This window comes from Gallinula chloropus (genome assembly GCF_964237585.1).
Source record: "Gallinula chloropus genome assembly, chromosome: 17".
NCBI classification, from domain to species: Eukaryota; Metazoa; Chordata; class Aves; order Gruiformes; family Rallidae; genus Gallinula; species Gallinula chloropus.
Genome location: NC_140102.1, coordinates 4561675 through 4584554, shown reverse-complemented (window position 1 = coordinate 4584554; position 22880 = coordinate 4561675). Strand labels below are relative to the sequence as shown.

The 22880-nt window shown below is 48.7% G+C and overlaps 1 protein-coding gene across 1 annotated transcript in view; it reads right to left on the bottom strand.

The window, feature by feature from the left end:
- The window catches only part of CCDC92 (coiled-coil domain containing 92), a 58527-nt gene that overhangs the window by 7983 nt on the left and 27664 nt on the right, over positions 1–22880 (bottom strand). Inside the window, exons 2-4 of the mRNA XM_084272189.1 lie at positions 18964–19144; positions 16519–16684; positions 9778–9876 (exon numbers count right to left, since the gene is read on the bottom strand). The gene's annotated coding sequence lies outside the window, so the exon portion shown is untranslated. The remainder of the gene's footprint in view (positions 1–9777; positions 9877–16518; positions 16685–18963; positions 19145–22880) is intronic.

The window sequence follows — 22880 nt, the reverse complement described above, 5'->3', positions numbered from 1 at the left end:
AAGTTTGTAAAATGGGAATAGACTCAGGAAATGTAATGAAAAGGAAACAAATAAACTAAACTATTATTATTTTTATATTACAACACAACTTAGTGAACACTTTCTCACTACTTCCCTATGTGGAGGCTTTGACTTAGTTCCAGGGAGTTTGATTAGCAGGATTTACAGCTGCTCCAAGTTCCTTAATAATTCTTAGCCCCTTGTTTCTTGGTGCACAGCACTCACCACAAATCACAGCCAACATCTGTTGCAGGGGCAGCTGAGTTCTTACAGAAAACGTAGTGTTGGGAGGGGCCAGTCTAAAGGAAAAAAATCAAACAGGGAAAAAATCTATCTATTCAGGTAGGTTGTCCATTGGGGTTTCAAAGATGGAACCCTATAGAGCAGCTCTGGGATTGCAGTAAGCTGATCTCATCTGTCACTCCCTGGAACAAGAATGTGCAGCCAAGAATAAGGTTACGATCAAAAAGCACAAGAGAAATAGCAAAACACACAAGTCAGCCGAGCACTTAAAAGCCCAGATGAGCAATCTTCACTCTCTCACCATGGAAATTGGTGGGACAGCTCCCAAAGCAACCAGTCTCTGGCTGGATTTGGTCAGATAAATGATGCCAGTGCTGGGAAGAAAGCTGTAACTGCATACACCACAGCACAGCTACGTCACTATGGTTCCCCTCCATCCCCCTGTCTCCAAAGCAACTTTAAAACACACAGCTCGCTATGCTCCTGTACAAAAGGACCTGTGCACCACAGGGCTGGGCAGGCTCCAGCTAGGAATGTGTATGGCATTTGCTAAGGATGGCAGAACATTAGATAGGGCACTGCAGTGTTCAGCAGTGCAGGGGTAACACACCTCTGGCAGCAAGACCTGTGTTGAGCAGCAACCAGCCCGGCCCCGTTACACAAGCTGTGTCTGGATGGCGTGCTGCACTCCACCCTGAGCACATGCAACCTTTCTCCTTTCTCAGGATCACCACCACAAAATGTTTCTAGAGAGAACTCAGAGATTGCCCCCCAAGTCCTGCTGCACCAACCTAAGCCCTTGTGCTCCAGCAAGGTGGGGAAGGTAACTTAACATTCTTCTAAGTTCACCTCAGAAAGCAACTGCTCCATCACTGTTACAGGTGAATGTTCCCTTAGAAAAGGACCAAAAATAAATCAATCTTAAACTGAAAATGGAAAAAAAATATTCAAGGAGAGCTTCCAAAATGCAGTTTCATCACATGCTCACCATAAACAATTGCTCCCATTCGAACAGCCAAATCTTGCCTTGCAGATGATGCACAGGCTCCAGACCTTTACTGATCTTAAGTATTTGGCTTGAGTTCAAAATATTTCAAGGCAATGAGGATCTGGCTGTGTATTAGGTGCCTCTGCACAACACCAGAGCAACTCTACATCCCACTAGAAGATAAGAGGAGGGAGATCCTCATCTCTGACTTCAGACACAGTCCAAAGGAAGCTACTGGAATGACGCCCAAACGACTGCAGTTATTTAACATTTTCATTCCTGTTTGGTATCCACCAAACAAACCAGAATATCCTCCTTGTACACGGATGGGGTGACTATCACCTGAGGAGCTGCTTTAGCTCTCTGCCAACACATACCCAAATCGACTTGAAACATGTAAGAGCAGACAGGAACTCTCCTCTCCACTGGTGTCTAGCCAGTGCCCTCTCAAAACGTGACAAAAGGTGCCAAAATTATTTTTGTACACTGTACAAAATACAATTTCAAGAACTAATTAAGGACACAGGAGGCTTCTCCCAAGAACCTCCCAAGTTTTAGCCACTCTCCATTTTAAAGACAGTCACTGAGCTGACCAAACATTTCTAAATAATGTAGCTCTAACAATAAAGTGCCCAACTGACAGACACTTAGCTGTTCCCTGCTTAGATCAGCTGCTATCTCCACAGACATACGCCATCCCAATAGTGTTTGTTCAGCTTATTTCCAAGGATGCAATAAAGGAAAACCCCTGCCATCTCCACAGCCAGCGAGGGCTTTGAGATCTTTCTGCTTCAATCCCCCCTTCTCCTCATGCAGAGCCAGCATGAGCCAGTTCAGTACAGCCTCTCACACAGCTCCAGATTTACCTTCACCCCTTGTTCACCTGTGCACTAGACTGAGCCCCTTTCACAAGCTCAGCATGTCCTGAGGTTGTGCTCTGCAGAGCGACGCCAGGGCCAGCACAGCCACCTCCCGGACGGACGCCCCTTCGCCAGCGCTCCCTCATCAGCATCAGGTGGACATACTCCTAGTAGCAGAGATTTAATTCTTCTAGGTGCTCCAAATGAACAAGCTGGTACTTTGCACAGAGCTCCCTGACTCCTTATGTGCCTGACTGTCTACCTGAAGCCATGAGGGACAACAGGAATAATTCAGGTGGGTTTTCTCCATCCTCGAAACCACCCAACCCCAGACTAAAAGTAATCAGATGGTAAGATTGCTACTGTGACAGGAACTATTAGAGAATCGAACCAACTGGTCCTGCAGTGGCCTTTTATACAGACACAATTATTCTGACTGAGACCAGGTTACTCAGTGCTGTGGCTGTACAGCTGTCAGGAAGATCTAGCTTACTCTGGCAGAAAACACAGAAAATGACTTCATTTGGGCATAATTCACTGTAAGGAGACAAAGAAGGTATCACCTAAATAACAGCAATTACTTCAGAAAAGCCCCTTTGACAACAATGAAGTCCACATATTTTAATTTTTTAAGTGCCAATAAAAGCCCTCAGGAGTCAGGCTACATCATAATTTAGAGGAACAGGTTGGTTTTCTTCTGCTTTCTAGCACAAGCTGCTGACAAGGTGCCTATTTTACTCACCCCTTCATTCTGAGGATAAAACAGTTTGTTATTCTAATATAATCTCCATCCAAGCTGCAGAACAGACTGTACCCCATCCGACCAGTCACTTGTCATATCACAGACACACGTCAGTCTTTCTGCTAAAGTCAGTTTGTCAGAAGGGGAGTGAAAAGGAAATGAACGTTCAAGGGCTCCCAGACTAACAGAATGTCAGTGTTACACATAAAAATGAGCCTGAGTCTATTTCTTTCAGAAAGGAAGTCATTAAGAAAGGTCTCTGGCTGTGGTTAGAGCTGAGTCAGGAATTAAGACAGTAAGGTGGGCTGTGGGAAGTTTTCCTACATGGAGAAGTTAAGTTTAACTCCAAATTTATGCTTGGAAGTAATACTATACCATGAAAAAGTCAGAGGTGTTTTTTTTCCAGATACCATCTATTCACTTATGAACACTTAATATTTTAACTTTGAGCAGTAACATGGGAACTGCACAAGAATTTGAAGAAAATGGATTTGTGCATTTTTTCTTTAAATTTCCCAGTTCTGAAGGCTTAATGAAACACCAACCAAAACAATTCCTCTGCTGGTTTCACCTTGGTGACTTGGTTGGGCATTCCACCCCAGGTCCAGCTGACAGCAAAGCTGCTTTTTGGGTGGTGGGTTCACCATGCAGCACTGCAGACACCTGTGCAGCTCATGGGGAAGGTGGGAAAAAATGAAAACCCATAAAATCAGTCACAGCAAGTTGTGTGTGGGGGGGTGGTAAGGGCAGAAATGCTTCCTGCAGCAGTGCCAGCTCCAGGCACTGGACTGAGCTTGAGCCCCTACTGCAAGAACTGCAGAAACGCCGATTGTCAGAGCTTACCCTGAATACCTGTGAAACCCATCAAAAGGCGCTGAAGCTTTTCAAGGAGCTAAATAAATCTGTCTGCTCAGGAGAGATCCATTTACAGAGAACAGCTACTGGAACAGCAGCTCCACAGAACAGCACAACTGCTTCTTGGGCAGGTTTAACAGGCTGAGGAGTATGTTTTTCTCTAATGCATTCTGTGATGCTGTTTCATAAGCCATTGATTTTATTATTTTAGAACTGCAACTATGATCAAACATAAAAAATTGGTCTCCACTTTGCTAAAGTAAAGGTTTTGAGAGCTGCTGCTGAAGGGTAGCTAGTGGAGGTGATGACCTAAGTTCTTCCTTAAGCAAGTATAAGATTTATTGGTTTAAGTAACTAAGTTGTCAAGGCAAAGAATGTCAAAGTGAGGTGCTTTATGCTCCTGCTTGCATAAGGCAGGTACCCCAAAGACAATAAAACTGCACACAGCTTAAATGAAGCTTTCATGGGGAATGGAGAGCAAACAAGCATGCATACTTTGATCACAAAGGAAACCTGCCACTAATGACATCATTCACAGGATCTTTTCTGCACAGATGGACGCTCCCTAAGCTCTACACCTCTACTCCCCAGAAACGGGATATGTTACACCTTTTGTGCCCTCCCCCTGGGCACCCACTCAGATTACAGGGAGCTACTGTTCCCTGGCCTATTTTCAGCCTTGCTAGAGGCAGGTATCTCTCTGTTTAGGCAGAACCATTGAAATTTTACAGTTTTCAGTCAAGCAGTGCTTTTAAGTAACAGGTATCTTAACTATTTTGGTGAGAGACCAGATTTAAGACCAACAGGCAGAGAGGTATGTTATTATTTTAGGTATAACCTAAAGGTTTTCTAGGAGTGAAATGAGAGTAAACATTCTCAATAGTGGGAAAGAGTGATCCAAATAAAAGGCCTTTTTTATTTTAATGATTTTTCAAGGACTATTTAAAACCCAAACAGCCAGCTTGCAGAAGTTCTGACATGCAGGGAAGCACTGTATTGCTGAAACAGTTTCCAACATTAATTCTGTCATGCCACCAACTTCTGATCGTAAAGAAACGTATTGTCTCCACTGACAGCACCCTGCTCTGTAACACTGTCTGGAGAAACAAGCTGGTAGGTGACAGTAAAACATTATTAGACAAAATCATTCACTAATAATGGGGTTTTTTCACCTGCTATTGCACTGCTGGACAGTGTTTAGAGGAAGACAATTTTTATTTCACCTAAAAACAAGTAGGGGCTAATCAGGCCCACACTGGTTGAAGGTACTCTTGCTGGACATGAAGGATGCCAGGTCTTGTCTTCCAGGTGAAGGAATGAGAGGTGAGGCAGGTAGCAACCAGTCACTGTGAAATGCACTATTCATTATCCTCCTCTGCTTTTCCAGCTTTCCCGTTAGGTCAGAGCACACAAAGGAAGCAGATGATTCTATGATTCTGTGAGGGTTTGTTTCTACTTGCCATAGGTGCCAAGGGAAGAGGAGCTCTGCCTGAACAAACGGCACCCTCCCTTCCTGCCCCAACTCCGCCCTGGCCCTGGCCATGGCACTCAGTACCACCGTTCCCAGGGGCAGGACAAGCTCTGCCAGAGCCTGTTCTGACAGTACTGGTCATGGTTACACAGTATCAGCTTATTGCAGCGTATTCCTATCGGTAAGAACAGCGTGGAAGCTGCAATAAGGCACAGAGACTGTGCCTTTCAGTGTTTCACAGCCCCTCACAATGTTTTGCTGTGTGCTGCAGCAGGCATCAAAGAGGCTGCAGACAGCCAAACCAGGGACCCTCCATGCAACTATCAATTTCCAGCACCAAAAATCCTTAGATCTTCCCTCTCTTCATCTGTGGCTTTGCTTTTTAAACCAGCGTTGGGAGAAGTTATGCCCTGTCTAGTCAGAACACACTGAACTGTCTCCCCTAAAGGATCAAGTTTTCTGACATGCTGCTTTCTCAGTAAATCACTGCTCACCAAAAGCCACCACTGTTAGTTACCAAGAGACACACACACAGATGGATACACAAATATGTAGAGAAAGCATCACCTGTCAGAAGAGAAAACAACCCTTATGCATTATAAAGGGTTTCAGAAAGATGAAGGTGTCTGTTCTCTGTACAAAGTAAACCACCATTTCCTGCATTTTTTAAACTTTACTGTGAAAAATGAGGTTAAACATGAACTTGAGTATGAAGATGAATTACATAGTCATATTCTGCTTATACAAGTAGTCAATACTTTGTAAATCCTGAGCATATAAAAGCAATCCTTCAAAGTGTTGCTACTTTAAACCATGCTGGTTTTAAGTCACAGAGAAGCAATGAGACACCTGGAAATGAGGCTAACACAGGAGTAAAAGTAACCTTGCAAACTAGCTTATTACAACCACATTCCCCCTGTTACTGCTGTTAAAGGCTCGACTAATGTAACAGATCTGGGTGAACAAATATATTGCCCTTAATACCTGCAGCCTCTTGAATTAGGGCACACAGAGGAACAATTTGGTATTTGTAACTCCAATGACAAAATGCATTTAAAAAAAATCAGTCAAAAAAGCCCTGAAAGCATGCAATTATATCCAAAATCTGAAATAAAGGAAACAGCTTTAAAGAATGAAATAAGATTGCCACTGCAGAGTTTGCAACAACTACTGGACTGAAAACTACACACAGCATTTGGATTGGTCATGAGACCTTTGCCTTTCCTAAGGGAGTGGGGAGGGAAACTAAGCAGAAGCACAGTAATAGGAGAAAAACAGATTCACAGAATTGTAGGGGTTGGAAGGGACCTCCAGCGATCATCAAGTCCAACCCCCCTGCCAAAGCAGGGTCCCTAGGACAGGTCACACAGGTTGGTGTCCAGATGGGTCTTGAATATCTCCAGAGTAGGAGACTCCACACCCGCCCTGGGCAGCCTGTTCCAGTGCTCTGAAAGTAGTTATGCATCCGTTTAGCCAGTATTACTTCTCTTTCTACTTAAGCAGCTGCTACTTTCTTCTGCTATGACCTCCTGATCTTTGTTGTTTCACTACAAATGACTGCGGGAACCTCAGTACAACCAAAAGCTTGAAAAATTAACAATATTACAAGTCTGCCATTATCTGTTTATAAAGCACTTGCTTTAAATAGCCAATTCAAAAAGCAACGTGCAGTTTAAGAGCATAAATGTCCGTCTCCCAGAGGTTCTGTCATAATAAAGGACTACAGACTTACATCCACTAATGAACAAGTTATATGGAAAAAGGCAGTCTTTACAGTCACATTGGTTAGTCTTTTTCATTTTTTTTTAATTAAGAAGCTAATTTATCCTGCAAAAGCATAATAAAGCTTTTTAAGCTTAAGCATCTTACCATCTAGGCAAAGCCAAGAAGTACCCTGGATGCTTCCAATGCACCTGCAATGCAGATCAACACAGACAATTCCACCCTCAGGGCTGCCGAAGCTTCTGTGTTTTTATTTGCCGTGAGTGTCTCAGTTTTACACAATGTAAGGAGGCAAACTCAAGCGCATACCACTGCTGCCCTCAGTGGGAAGTGCCCCTCCTTCCTCCCTGCTGTCCCACCCCATGTCCTGCGTAGGGAAACAGAGAATCTATGCGGCTGGAACAATCTCCATGTCTGAGGGCGCCCTGCGCTTCTTTGCTGCCATATCCACAAGCGACAGGGATTCTCAGAAGGAAAAAAAAATCTCCTTGTCTCAAGTTCCCTCCCTACCCACTCCACAACATACATAATCCATCCATCCATCCACCCATCCATCCACCCTCCTTCTCTTTGCAGGCCCGGCGTTACCCCTGAAAACGACACTGTTGTCACTTTCCGAAGTGAAAACGTACCACGCACAGGGAGACGGAGGGAAGAAAGAGGATGCGATGTAAAACCTGCCCAGCGGGTGCGGGGGGGTGTCAGCGGCTCCACTGAAGCACATCCGAACCGAGTGGCCGGTCGCTGGGGCGGGAGGGGGACGGGCAGCCCGAGCTGGGGTACGCGCCCACCCAGAAATTAAAGGAACGGCCCTGAGCCAGCAGGGGCAGAAAGACGAGGGGCAAGGCGAGCTGCGGGACAGCTGCTTTTCCACAGGGATCAGAAAAAGAGCCTTGCGTGGTCTTAAGAAGGAAACGGAGGCACTTTGGTCCAGCGCCAGCACCTCCCTGCCCGGGCACGCCGCTCCCACCCCACACCCGGGCGGTGCTCTCCTGCTCTGCTCTGCGCTGCAATCACTCCAGCCGGCGCCCCGGCCCCTGTCCCGCTGCCGCACCGGGAGGAGAGGTGTCTCTCTCCCCCGCGGCGCCGCTGCGCCAGCCGGCGCAGGACACAGGTCCGCACCCGCCCGTCTTAACGCAGAGAGGGGCCGGCGGGGCGCCCCGACCACCCCGCCCGGGGAAGGACCCGCCTCACGATGCGGCGGCCGGCGGGGGCCCGCGGCCGCACAGGGGCAGCCGGTGGGGGCGAGGCGGGGAAGGGCCTCGGCCCCCTCACGGCGCAGCGATGCCGCCAACCCGCTCCGCACCGCACCCAGCCCGGCAGGGCGGGGATCACCGTGCCGAAAAGGCCCCCTCAGCCGGCCCGGCGTGGAGAGCGCAGGGTGCCGCGCCCCCCGCTCCCTCAGCCGGCCCGGGGCCTCCGCCGCCGCTCCCCAGCCCCTCACCTGCTCAGCCCTCCGCGGCGGCGCCGGGGCGGCTCCCTCTCGCCGCAGACCCCGCGGGTGCGCCGGGCCGCCCACCCCTCGCTACCAACGGCACGCGGCGGGGTCAGCGGCTGCCGACGCTCACAGCCCCTCGCCACCAGCCCGAAGGAGCCCCGGGGCGCCCCGCGGGGCCGGCACTTACCGGCCGCGGGGGGTGGCGCGGGGGGGGTGTGTAGGGGGGGAACCGGCAGCGCAGGCGCAGGTGCGGCTGCGGCAGCCCGGCCCGTCGCTGTGGCAACGGGGGGGGTCAGCGCTGTCAGCGGCCGCGGCCTTATCCCCGCCCACAGGGGGGCGGGAGGGAAAAGGGGGGGGGGGGCGCGTGCGTCTGCCCCGCGCGCTCGTGGGCGGGAAGCGTGCGCACGTTCACCTGTCGCGCGCAGGGCGGTGTGCGCACAGGTGTGTGTGCGCGCGCGTTGGGAGCGGCGCGTGCACATAAGCACACGTATGGACATCGCGCGTGCACAGGCGGAGCGGCGCGCGGACCTAAAGGCACGTGCAGCGGTGCGCAGGGAGCGCGGGGATGCACAGCCCCCCTACCCCCCCATGCAGACACGTGTGTACACAGACACAGACACAGAGACAGACACACACACACACACACGCGCTGGGCTTGCTCAGCACGGGACAAGGGGCGATGGCGTCGAGCTGACAGGGGGCAGGGTTAGGGCAGGCGTTAGGAGGGAATTCTTTACCCTGCGCCCGGCACAGGCTGCCCAGAGAGGCTGGGGCTGCCCCTGGGTCCCTGGCAGGGTTCAAGCGCGGGTTGGATGGGGCTTGGGGCACCCTGGGCTGGTGGGGGTGTCCCTGCCCATGGCAGGGGGCTGGAACTTGATCATCTTTGAGGCCCCTCCCAACCCAGAACATTCTATGATTCTATGTGACCTTAAATATCAAAACAGCAGGGTAGATCCTGGATGTGCAGCTGTACATGGATGGATATTCTTTCTGCACAAAACCCTGTGGAAGATAATGGCACGAGGCATAACCACTGTCACGTCAGAACATTTCAAGTTGAAGGGTGTGTGCACTGACAGGCACACACAGAAATTCCCACACAACTGATGAGTAGGGGAACGTTAGGGCAATTGGTGATCTGCCCATGACCAGGACGTGGTGCCTGTGAGTGGCACACATAGGAAAAGCCTAATGAGATTTCTCTCATATGCAGATTTCTCAGTGTCTTTTCTGTGTTTGTCATGGAAAGCAAAGACTTTGCTGCAAGGGACTGCCAAAGCATGGGAGAGAAACCTGCCTTCTGTGAGCAGCCAACGGGAAATGCTGATTAAGGTTTCTAAAAGTTAGAGATAATGATTTCTAAGGAAGTAAAAGCGCTATACACAACACAGATGTCTATCTCTGGCCTTAACCAAAATCAAAGTCAGCGTTAAGTTGCAAGCTGGTGGATCTACATACCTTTGATGTGAGTCTGTCGTGCTTGAGCAAATGGATGGATCTACGTGTGCCTTGCACCCTGTGGCTCTTAAAGCTGGGAGAAACGAAGCACCACGGAACCTGGAAGGAAATATTTTAAAGAAAGCTTAGTATTAGTTCTTAGTCAAAGCTAAACCCAAAGATGACCAGTTTTACATGGGCATTTAGAGGTCTAAAGACTGGTAGGGGAGGAGATGCAGCTGCACTGGCAGAGATGGAGAATGGCCCTGCAGCAGGACAGAGCAGGCTGCTGTGCCCACCAGTGAGGGGTGGGGGTCAGCAGTGTCCCTGGGGCCTGGGACACAGCAGTGGGAGCAGCGATGGCAGCTCCCTGTGCATCCTGCCTTCGGGGCATCTCTGCGCAGCAGCTGCGCAAAGCGAGGCTGAGCTCAAATGCTGGGTTGCGGTGTCGGGCAGACAGAGCACCAGAGAACAAGCCCTCTCCTGTTCATGGTTTCCCCTTCCTTTTATCTCAGATCCCTCCAGCTTTTTATATAAAATACAGATTCTTAATTTAGGATCCCGTTAGGCGATGAACTAGTCCGAGAAGCTGATTCAGCTAGGACCTGTGCCAAGAGAGAAATGCATTTGCCATTTGAATCATCCTGGCAGGAAAGAAGGAAGGATGTTCAATCCAATATGGATCCCTAATAACAGAACACAGCTGAAGGAAAAACCCCTGGCTGTGTGGCTGGAAAGAAAATGCTTTTTATTAACAGGTCATAAGATGTGACATTCGTAGAACAGAAATAGACCCCTGTAATGCCCCTAAGGAAAATGGGTTGGAAACAAAGGGATGAAACTACATTCATTCAGAAATAAAACTGAAACGGTGCCTAAGGATTTTTTCCATGTCCCCCCTGGTTTCTTTCAAGTTTTCAGTTCTGTGAAGTTGCAGCTTGTGAATGTCACCCCAACCTGTGTTCCTTTAAAAGGATGCAGCTGCTGCTGCCCTGCTGCCCCTCACCAGGTAAGTGGCCCAGTGAGCTGCTCCAGTTTCTTCATGTTCAAAATGGGAATATCTTTGTCTCACATGGTAATTATATGTCATTAATATCTGCAAAGCTCTGAAAGTCCTAAAAAGGAGGGTGCTGTGTAATACAGTTAATTATAGCTCAGAAACTCCTCTTTGCAGAGAGCCGGGCTGGAGGAAGCTCTGCCTCCATCACAACTCCTGGACTTTGGAGATGGGCAGGGTTTTTCCCCAGAAACTCAAATAATCCATCAGGGCTCTGAGCACCTTAAAGTCTCACATTGTTTATGCTCCCCCAAAATCAGAGATCACAACAAGCTGTGATACTCTATCAGTATAGATAGGTATAGATAGGTACAGTAGTCCTTATGGCCCTGTGTTGCTGGTAGGTTGTACCTCAAATGTAATTAATTATCCGTGCTTCATTACAACTTTCTGTGAAAACTGCAGGCATCCTTTCCAAGCCTGGCTCTACCTGCCCCCTGAGTCAGACAGAAAATCTGTGGGGAAACTGAAATAAAATCCAGATTTCTTGACTCGCATCATTTGACAGGATCAGGCAGAAAATCCAGCAAGCAGCCTCCAGATCTGAGGGTCTCTGAGTCCTGGACTTTGGTTCCAAGAACCTCTGCCCCATCATAGCCTATTCCTCAGCCATACGGTTAAGCTCTGCAGGGCAGGGAGCGACTTGCAGTGCTGGATTTGCCTGGATTTGTTGGGATGCAATCATCTGCACGGATATCTAAGACCTTGTTGCTAAGCAGAGAGTTGCAGGTTGGCGGGTCTGCCTCAGGAGCAGCTGAAGAACTGCTCTGATCCCCTGCCGTGTAGCCCCACACGCCCTCTGCGGGCTGGCCTGGCTGCATTGGAAACGTGTCACGCTGCTTGCACGAAGCATCTCCAAAGTTTATATATAGAAATAAATCAAGTGGCTGCAAAGCCTGGGCAGTGGAACGGCTGAGGAAGAAGGAGGGCTCACAGCAGTGCCCATGGCAGGAGAAGCACTTGGCTTTAGCACCAGCTCTGGACTCGTCCCCTCCTTTCCAGAGGAAAGGACAGAGGGAGGCACAAGGGGATGAGTGAAAATTGGTGTGTACTTGGTGGAGGGCACATGCGTACTTTAAAAGACCCATGCTAATTAATTAACAAGAGATGAGTGCAGGTAGATATTAGGGCAAGGCTTATCCCATCCTGTGTTTGTCTCAGATGATCTGCCTCCTACCCTGTGCTTTCTGTGGTCCTGAGTTTGTTCTCCAGGCTCTACTAGGAGCAGGGACAGAGATTTTCCAGAACATCGGAGGCAGTGCATCTTCCCACTCTTGCTGGTGCCCCACTCTCCTTAATTTCTTTTGCTTGCTTTGTAGTTTAAAGAGCACAGATGACAGGGACAGGAGGCAGCAGCAGGCTGCAGAGCTGGAAGCTGGAAAATTTCATCCCCTCTCCTGTGTCAGTGCACATGGACGTCGGTTTGCTTTGCCGGGCATCTGTAATACCAGCATGCACAGCTGGCCAGGTTTTGTTTCTGGTAATGCAGATCTAAATCCAGACACCATCCATCCCATAAAGCCAAAAGAGTTACTATTAATTAGATCAGCGTGACTAAGATGAGAATCTGGGATTAGCTTCACATTCACCCCGTTGGGAAGGAGAGGGAGCTGGAGTGGCAGTCTCTCTGTGCAAGCAGGCAGCCTGCAGTCATTGCACGAGTCCTCTGCTCTCAACAGCAGTGTGCTGGGGGTAGGACAAGGGAATGTTACTGTGCAGAGTCTTCCCCAGAGACTGGGGCAGAATGGGGGACAACAGCCAGCATAAAATTCAACCACAATGTTGAAATCTGAAGGGTGATGTGATCCCTCCCCATTCTGAAAGGGCAGATTTAAAAAATCAGAACCAAATGTACCTAAGTGTGAGTGTGTGTGTGTGTAGAGACACTTCTGCACCCAGCCTCAGTTAGTACCTTTGCTCTCAGACATTCTATTGATGAAGTTTCTGCTAAAATACCCCAGGCCTAGTTCTGCTCAGTGACACCAGCCAAGCCAGCATTCCTCCCGCAGGGCTGCTCCGGAGTGCTGTCCTCGTCCCTTTGCTGCATCCTACCAACAGCCTCTCTGATAATTAGCAGTCATCAGATGAGATTGGATTTTTAGCAAACTTCTCCCTGCACTGGAGAGGGAGGGGAAAGCCTAGTGAATGGCAGGAAAAGTCAGTGTCAGGGAGTGATGACAGTTCCTTTTAGCATCCTCTGAAGCACAGTGACATTACCAAGGATTTATTTGCAGAAGCTGGTAGAAATAAGGGGGATGCTGTCAGCTCCTTAAGGCAGAGACTGGTTTTAGTTATTGTTTTTCCTTTGTTTGCACAACACTTAGGCCAGTGGGGTTCCTGGTGCAAGAGGAAACCTCCTGCTGCAGAACCAGTAACATCTGATGATAAGTGCTGGAACTGAGGCTCAGACATCTACTGAGGAGCAGAACTGGAGAAAGCAGGTCAGGATCCAGGAGACACCTAACCCAGCCTGACACCCGGGGATGGAGGAGCAGGCGGTGGGAGTGGGGCTGCTGTGAGCTGCACACGTGTCCCTGCACATGGAGGGAGGCACAATGCAGAGATCCTTCTTGCAACTCTGCTGCAGCATGGCTCACCATTAATGAATGTTGCTGAGCAAAGCATGCACTGCAGTGTTTTAGCAGTCATTTGCTTTACAGCAGGATGCTCAGGAGCATTGGCATTTGTTTTTAGTTCCAGAGAGCAGGACCTGCAAGCAGAGCTGCCAGGCCTTGCTCTGGAAGTGCATGCAGGCAGCTCCCTGCAGTAGCAGGCAGATGGAAGAGTTTTGCATCCCTGATATCATACATTGCCCAGAAAGCTAATTTAATACAAGCTGTCCTTACCTCATCCCCTAAATGTGCAAGTGGATTGACCTACTCCTTGACTGTAAAACCTTCCTACAGCTGCTGGCAGGGAGGAGGCATCAGCCCCTAACTCAATCAGCTCCCTTATCTCCACTTTACCAACCAGACTCTCAAAAAATCCATTATTTTTCAGCATTAATTCATGAGATGGATGTTAGCCAGAATCCTGTGATTATACTATCCTAACAAGGACAAAAGCAGTTTCAATTATGTTATGGGCCTTTCCCAGGAACCTGAGGAGTAAGGGTTTCCATTTCAATCAGAAAGGGTGTGATTAAGGCCCTCTTCAACTAGGCAGCTAAACTTAGACAATCAGTCCACAAAGGGAAAAGGACAATTTGGGAATAGCCTTGAAATAAGAGGAGAAGAACAAATGTTTTCTGAGTGTAATAGGAGACCTGTCACATCTGTATTTTCTTTTGTTTTATAAGCCTTTTATATATATATATAAAATCTAGTCTGCATATGTAAATAATCACTGAGAAGTTTATATATGTGTGTGCGTACATATATATATGTGTGTGTGTGTGTATATTTATGCTCAGGCTCTGCCTACTGTATTCTGTCAGAGACCATGAGGAAAAAGGCCAATGACCTCTGTGTTCAGGGAGCAACACACACATCCAGACCTTGTGTCAGCCTTGCTAGATGTGCTGTAGCTATTACCATGCATTAGCTCTCGTCACCTAAATTTACACACAAGCCATGATTGCTTCCTTTCAGGTCAGTGATAAAGCAGCTTTGGAGAAGGAGATTCACAGTGGGAGATATACCCTTGGGCCAAAGAATTGTTAAATTATCAGCATCAAGAAACCTACTGCAATGTGGCTTGACAGCTGTACAGTACTAGGATGAGGCTGTGTTTACTGTGGACTCTTTAAACCTGGCCTACACTGAACTTTCTCTCTGAGTAATTTCCCATTGTTGCTGCCAGATGGGTTCATGTCCATGGCAGACAGAAGAAAAGACAAGTCTCTGCAGTTGTCAATAGCTGATGCTGGGTTCCCTCAGTGCTGTGGGGCTCAGCACCACCCAGCTGCTCACTCACTACCCCACAGTGGGATGGAGGAGAGAATTGGCAGGGTAAAGAGAGAAAACTTGTGGGTTGGGATAGAGACAGTTTAGTAGGGAAAGACACACACACACAAGCAAAGCCAACCAAGGAATTCCTTCCCCACTTCCCATGGCCGGCAGCCATCCCTGGGGCAGCAGGGCTCCATCACACCTAACAGAGACTTGGAGAGACAAATGCCATTACAGACCTCCCCTTCCTCCATCTTCCCCAGCTTTATATGCTGAGCATGATGTCATATTTTATGGGATATCCCTTGGGTCATTGGGGTCAGCTGTCCTGGCTGCACCCCCTCCCAGCTCTTTGTGCACCCCCAGCCCCTGGCTGGTGGGGTGAGGAGCAGCAAAGGCCTTGGCTCTGTGTAAGCCCTGCTCAGCAGGAAGGAACCTATCCCTGTGTTATCAACACTGTTTCCAGCACAGATCCAAAACGTAGCCCCCTACCACCAGCTCCTGTGAAGGAAATGAACTCTGTCCAGCCCAAACCAGCACACCCAGTGATGCAGGGAAGCAGGTGGGCAACTCAAAATCCTGAGTAAAGTCAAGCACATAAGAAAGAATGAGGCTGAACGACTGCAGGGGGTCCAGAAAGTCCTGCACCAACCACACTCCATGCTTTATAATCCTGGTCAATCTTCGTGTGAGCTTGATCACCTTGCACACAACCATCCCTCCACTGCCACAGCCCCCACTGCCTCCTCAGAACGTGCACACAAAGAGCTTGAAACCTCCTGGATGAAGGGTGGGAGAAATACCAAATTCCTTTTGCTAATGGGAGATTAGAGGCATGGAGATATTAACTAATCTGCCAGAGTGGGCTGAGAAGCTGAGCTATGCTGCCTGAAGGCCTGCCTCACGTTTTGAGAGGACCAGAACACCCTGTTAGCCAGGGAAGTACAGATGCCTGTAATCTGGTTAGCAAAGAAAAAGGCTTTAAAAGACCAGGAAACAGCACAAAGATCTGAGCTCACTTAGCCTAAAACACACACTTGCCTGTAGGAGTATTTCCCCTTCAATACATCTGGGCTGCTCCAGGGTCTCTAGGTGAGGAAAAATGAAGGGATTTTTATCTTCCCTGTCGGTGACTGGTAATGACCTGAGAATTGGTGTCAGGTGTGGCCATTCTTTTTGCAGGCTGTAAAACAATTAGGGCTGTTCCTCAGTTATAGTTTTGCTCCTTGCATCTGGGAGGGTTTTTGTGCGTGCTGCTGGGGAGCGCTGTGTATCTGGGAGTTGTAAAGATGTCTGTGGTTTTATTGCTAGATTTTTACAAACCTCAGGTTTGTATTTTATTATGATTGCTGCTGTGAGGACATTTTAAAAAATACTGTGTTTCTCTTGGAGATTACGTTTCACTCTGTTGATCTTTCTCTTGACATTTCAGGGAGTTGGGGGATACTGGCAAAACATGCAGAGGAAGCAAAATCACCCCAAATCTTACCTTTGCCAAACTGGGGAGGCACAGGATGTTTTCATTCATTAAACTGACATGGTGTGAAGTGGTGTCTGAACAGAGCAGGGCACGCTGTGACATTAACAGCCCAAGACTGCCGTTTTTCCCCTCTCCTATCAGAGCTGCTGAATCTTTCCCCAGCCTTCCTTTTTGCTCATCTAAACCTTGTAGAAGTACCCCATTCTTGGGTTAAAGGACAGACTGCACAGGTGTTTAACTGTCACTGTTTCACACCTGTGTTCAGACTGGCAGGACTGTATTTCAGATATATTAAGCAAACAATATGTAAAGGATAAATCTCTTCCCTCTCTTACCTGAGGCTGAGATGTAGAGATGTGCTGGCATTTGGTTGCTGTAGAGCTGTATCAGTTCTACGTTGTCACTACTTAGGGGGAGCTCTAGAACCATATCATCTTGCATTGAAGATGCAGAATTGGTTTCCATTAGCTCGCTGGAAAGACCAAAATGGCACATAGGAACCTGCAGACATGAAACCTGTGGTCAGTCTCAGCTCATATCTTTTTATTGTGTTCACTTTCAAAGGAGTCCAAAGAACCTGGCAACTATTAAGGAGTGTTGATAGAGCTGTAAATTACATGGCAGTGTCTTGGAAAGAGCTAGTTTCACTATTTGGGAAGAAGAAGGTTAAAGTCCATTTACCATTTGCCATTGCAAACACTCAGACCTTCTGATCGATAGGATGAGGATGGGAACAGCTTAGGATAGAGTATTTTTAGATATTGGGAGTTATCCTGTATTATTTATTATCAGGAATGGTTTGGTCCAGGCACTGATAATGACAGTGCTGTAGTCACCGAGTCTCAGCCTTCAATAAAGTATTCATGGGTTCCATTAAAATGCTGTTGCTCACGTCCTCAACAGATTTTGCAGGGATGAAATCTGAGATAACACTGGGATGAGAAGCTGCTTGACCAACTGACTGCAGCCTTTGGGGGGTCTCAGGCACTGTTTGTGCTTCTGTGACCATTAGCAAAGCAGTTCCCTTCTCTCTGCCTACCTCCTGCCTGGCTGGGACTGTCTCTAGCTGTACCAGCAGTGCCTGGAACCATAGGATGGAGATGTTGGTGCAGCTTCTTGGCAGCAGATGGATGCCAGCAGCAGATAATCACCAACCTGAGTCAGCTGCTCCATCAGATACAGTCTGTGCCCTGGCCATACCTTTGCTGTGAAACCCTGCTGATCTGTCCCTGGGGCACTTCCCTCCCTGGACCCCCCCATGCCTGGGGCATGAACGGGGCCAGCCTCCTGGGAATGTTTCTGAATAAAACCAGAGGAGATATGAGGCTCTGTATTTTGTTTTGGGTTTTTTTTTTGTTGGGGTTTTGGGCTTTTTTTTTTTTTTCCCATATGGGGTATGGTGGTTTGGCATCTGTCAAGTGAACAGATTAAGAACAGATGGGGAAAGATGTGAAACTTCATTGATCTCCGAGGGATTATTTCAGAAACACAGAGAACAAACGCATGCTGGATCCTGGCCCCTGCTCTTACATCCTTTTTTTGGCAGGCACTGCCCCAAATGGGCTTTGTTCTGGTGAAGGGTTCCTCTGCTCCCGTGCCTTGGGCACCTCTGATCTTCTGTCCCTCTTGTGCAGCTGACCCCTTTCCAGTCTGCACCACCTCAGGTCTTACCTGGGCAGTACTGGAGGACCCACTTGGGGTTCCCCCTCAGCAAAGGGGAGGAGGGCTGCACCCTGCCCTAAACCCACAGCCTGAAGGTACAGAGACCCTGACCTCCTTCCTCTGTCCGTGCTGTGTGCTGCAAGCAGCCAGCCAATAGCTGGCTTATTTTCTGCCTTAAAAACAAAGTCAGGTCACAAACTTCACATAGCACATCCCTGTTCCAAAGCAGTCCTCACCCAGGGCATCACCACATGCATTTTTTGCTTGCAGCCAGCAGAGGACACTTGCTTTCTTTGCAAAGAGTTTGCCCAGCACTTGCACGCAACAAAGCAAAAGAGGGAAAGATTCAGGGCTTGACCACACGTGGGCACTGGAACAGCAAGAGATGGGTCTGTCCCAGGCTGCTTCCCAGCCCCAGGGCTCTGGTGGTGCCTTTTTCCTTACCCTTTCATGAGAAGCTTGAGATGTGCCTGCAACACACCGTAAACCGTGCAGGCTGCCTGTGCCGGGGGCTCTGGGACGTGTAAGCAGCTGTACCCCCCAGATGTGGGATTACCAGGCTTTGCTTTGGAGCACGTAACTCCACAGGTGGCAGGAGGATGGGTGGGCTGACCAGGCATGGTGGGTGCTGGTAGCAGCACAGACCTCAGTGCACAAAGCAAAACCTTGGCAAGCATTAAGTTACCGAGCTTCAACCAGGCTTTCTGTTGCCATGCTGTGTAAGGAAACGAGCTTCAGATACCTAACTGCAGACACAGCTCATTTGAGATTCAGATAGTGCTCAAGAGAGCACGTTGAAGCCAAGGCAGGACTAATACCTGACCTCCACAGCAGCCTGTTTGGCTGCTCTGATGGTCTGGAGGAACATTAAAGTTCCCCCAGTATTTGGCCATGACTGAGAGGGCCTGAGCTGTGCAGAACAAGCCAGGGCTGGAGCTCACAGCCACCTTTTAAAACCCTACACCCACTGCACTATGTGATACTGTCACAGTTACATATAAGCAGTAAGAATTTGTCTCTTCATCTTTCAGGACTTGAGGACCAACACAGAGAAAATAGAGTCAGAATAGTTTAACACTATGTACATTCTGCTTGTGGTCCAAGAAACAAACACGTACCTCAGTTCTGATTGATGCAGTGGGAGATGTCCATGGTGCCCACATGACTCCGGGGTTTGGTCAGCTGTGCATTGCTTTCCCCTTCTAACTGTCCTCTCTATTGGAGGGAAATATGGACTTTACTCCTGGCCATGAAAGGAAATCTTGGTCTTAAAGGAGCCATCAGATACGGTACCTGGAGCTGGAAAGGCAACACAGACAAATGTGCAGAAAAACATGAAGTTGTGGAGAAAGGATTCCTGTCTCCCACTACAAACAGGCCCCAATAAAACTCTCCTGAGAAACACGTGAAGAATATGGAGCTTTCCAGGCATGGAAGCCACACTCTGTGGGCTGTGTGGTGCTGGAGCTGAGCCTGAACACAGCCTGTGGACTCTGCCTCATACCCAGGGCTCCCATGGCCACCCCAGCTCTTGCTAACACTGCAGGAATAACCAGAACTATGAGCCACCAGGCTCCGAAACCTCCCAGTGATCCCAGACTGCCTCTAACTGGGACCAGCTGTAGGAGAGGACCCAGGAGGTCTCACCCAGCCCTACAATAAAAACTGTCTCCAGCCCAGAACCAGCTCAAGCCAAATCTCTGGTGCAACAACTTGAGGGATCCATTTCCAGCACAGTGGAGCCAGTGTTTGTGGTAGCTGAAGTGCCCTGCTATTCAGCAGAAGATGAGGTACAGCAGACACACAGGCAGACCTTGGGTCCATAACATAGGCCAGACCCTGCTCCTCCAGCCATAAAAGTCCCACGTTAGCCTTTAAAGATTTGTTAGTTGGAATTAAGCAGCTTTCTGGTCCCTTTCTGGTCACATCAGCTAGATGTAACAATCCCTCCTAGCTCATTAACAAAGAGAGCTGGCAAGCCTAGATTTGATGACTGTCTAAACAATATGAAGAGGTGGTGATTTGCTGGCGATGTGTAAAAACAGGCAACAAATCAGCTGGCAACCTGTGCTGGTCTGAAATTAAATCAAAGCAAAAGGCAGATGACTTTGAATGGGCTCCAAAGGTCACAGAGAAACAAGCAAAAACTGATAAAGGTCACAGGAAAACAGAGCAAGCAGAAGGAGCACTGCATCTTCTTGGCATCTGACTTGCAACAAATGCATTTCTGAGTTAAAAAAACTCAACTGGAGGGAGGACAAGGGTGTAAAAAAAGAAGATTAAGTGATGCATGTAATCCTGCCTGTCTTAGCACTGGGGACAGCGTGCAGGAACCATGGTGCTGGGAAAGGCTGAGCTGCAGTGGAGCTTCAAGGCTGTGAGGATGATGATGCTGGAGGCAGGCTCCAGCGGTGGCTGTCCTCCATGGTGGGTGTGCGATGGGTGACAACCACAGCACTGTAACCATGTCCTGTGAGCCCTTCATGCTGTCCCAACTAGTCACTGGTCACAGGAAAGGATGTCCTTCACATCACATAGCCTGCTCCAGAGGTCGTTACCGTGTAAGACATTAATGCAGAAGAGGCCAGTCAGTGGCCCTTACATGAGGCAAGATGACCACTAATAAGAAACAAGCAAGAAGAAGCCTTTGCACTGAGGTCAGAAGATAGCAGTGCACCAAAGTCAGTGGAAAACACTCTCCCAGCTCAGCACAAGGAACTTGGAAGCCATGAATGGCAGGACAACCTACCCATGGTAGGATCCCCAGGAGAAGGAGGGTATGAGTGTAAGTCGGTCCTTTCCGAATGACAGGATGTGCTTAGCTGTGTTATGGTCCATGCAACATCACTGCAACACACAGGTTTTCATCTTCTGGCAGTTTGGTTGGTACAGCATTTCACTCTCTGCAGCTTGGGGCTTGTAGCAAATACAGTCAGACACCTAATAGGGATAAAAGCAGGCAGAAAAAGTGACAAGTATCCCCTTCTCTCTTGGCCCATTGCAAGGGCAGAATCCAGCTGCTGTAGTACCTCCAGTGCATTTTCCTTGGTACTGCTTTGGGAAGTGGCTGCAGTGGGCTTGGAGCAACCAAGCCCAGAGAAATGGGCAACACATAAGGGAATAGTTTACACCAGTTCCTGCCAGTGCTGTGACATGAAGAGCTCATGTCTTTGTGAGGGTCACAAGCTCCCATCAGTCCTTTAAGGGTTTGAGCTTTTGTGCACATCAGCTTCCTCCAACCAGCAATCCTCAACCTGGACATCAGAGATACACCAGCCCACATGCCAAATCAAGAGCTTCTGACTGCCCCCAGCCAATGGCACTGAGCTTTTGGGACCCATGGCAGAGACCTGCATGAAGATCCCAGCCTCAGGCCTGTTAGAGGTGGCTTGCTTTTGCCATGCAAAAAAAATTCCTGCGTCCTCCAAGCCCCTGTGTGCCCCCTGCAATGGGGCTGTGGGGGATGCACAAGCTTCATGTGAGGGAGTGCCTGTCTCAGAGCTGTCTGGTTTGGGTGGAGGAGTGGGTGGCAAGTGATGCTGCTTCCAGTTCCTAACAGGAATCTGGACATGCCTGTGCTGGGAAATTGCAAAATCGTCCATTGTGCTAATTAATGCCAAACAGGAGAGCTTTGAATATACATCACCAGAATAACCTTTAGCAAGCACTAGGTGCCTTCCATCCATGAGCGTCTCATAAAGAGCATTTATATTTATTATGTGGCAATGAAAATACACCTCAAGAGCAAACTGCCCAGCGTCACCGTAAGGCCAAGTTAGGAATAAACTGTGCAGCACGCACAGAATGAAACACCACTCCAGTCATTCATGCTCCAGGAGTGCTCTTCTCACCACTGGCAGCTCCTGCTGCACTGACTAAAATCCTTCAGGTCCAGTCCACCAAGGGTTTTTTTCAGGTTTGCTTCTCCACAGTGAAACCACAGACTGTGCTACATGGAAAGCTCTGAGCCTTGGAAAGTCTAGAGTTACTGTAGGTTGCAGCAGTTGGATTTGATCCTAAAACAATGAAACCAAATGTGAAAAAGACACAGATGGCTGTCGCCTCTGTGCCATTTGGAGTGGGCTTTGGGTTCTGGCCAAGCAGCCCCATGCCACAGTTATGCAAATACAGGCAGCAAAGTTGGATGAGGTGGTATACACATCTCTAACAGACGGTGGCATGAGGGATAAAATATCTGAGTGGTTTCGAAGAGGGCAAAGAGATCATCACACCAGCATGAAGGACAGGATTTAAGGACATGGGGTGAAACCTTGCCTTTCACAGAATCACAGTCTTTGCTTAAGGAAAAGGAGGCTTTACTATGGCTTTTGTAGTACCTGCACCAGGTAGTACCAGGTTGTAGAGAAGTGGGTGATGGTCTCTTCAGCCAGGTGACAGGAGATAGAACAAGGGGCAATGGCCTCAAGCTGCACCAGGGCAGGGCCAGAGCAGATGTGAGGGAAAAGGTCTTCACTGAAAGAGTTGTGGGGATGTGGAACAGGCTGCCCAGGAAGGGGGTTGAGTCACAGACCCTGGATGTGTTTAAAAAAAGGGTAGAGGAGGTGCTCAGGCATATGGTTTAGCAGAGGTCAGGAACGGTTGGACTCGATGATCTTAAAGGTCTTTTCCAACCTTGTGATTCTGTGGACACCTGTGTGCTCACGGGCATGTAGAAGGCTGATAAAGCTGGAAATCCCTCCTTGGGGGTTCTTGGCCCTGGGGGAGGTGGTTGCTTGCCCTGTCTGCGTAACATCAACTCCCTGGGATGCAGGCATTCACGCAGAGGTCAGCCCTGCTTGGCTAACAACTGACAGCACTGAGGGGCAGAAGAAGGAAGAGCCTGATGAGAAGAGGAATGAGAAGAAGCCATGGGAAAATAGTTTAAATTGCCTTGACTTGAGGGTGCACCACCAAGGTCTAGACCTTGAATTTAGCGTGGTGTAAGGGGATGTGAACAGAACTGCATCCTCTTACATGAGAGCTGCATTTAGCCCTGTGCTGAACTCCAAGAACAAATGGGTAAGGCTGGGCTGCA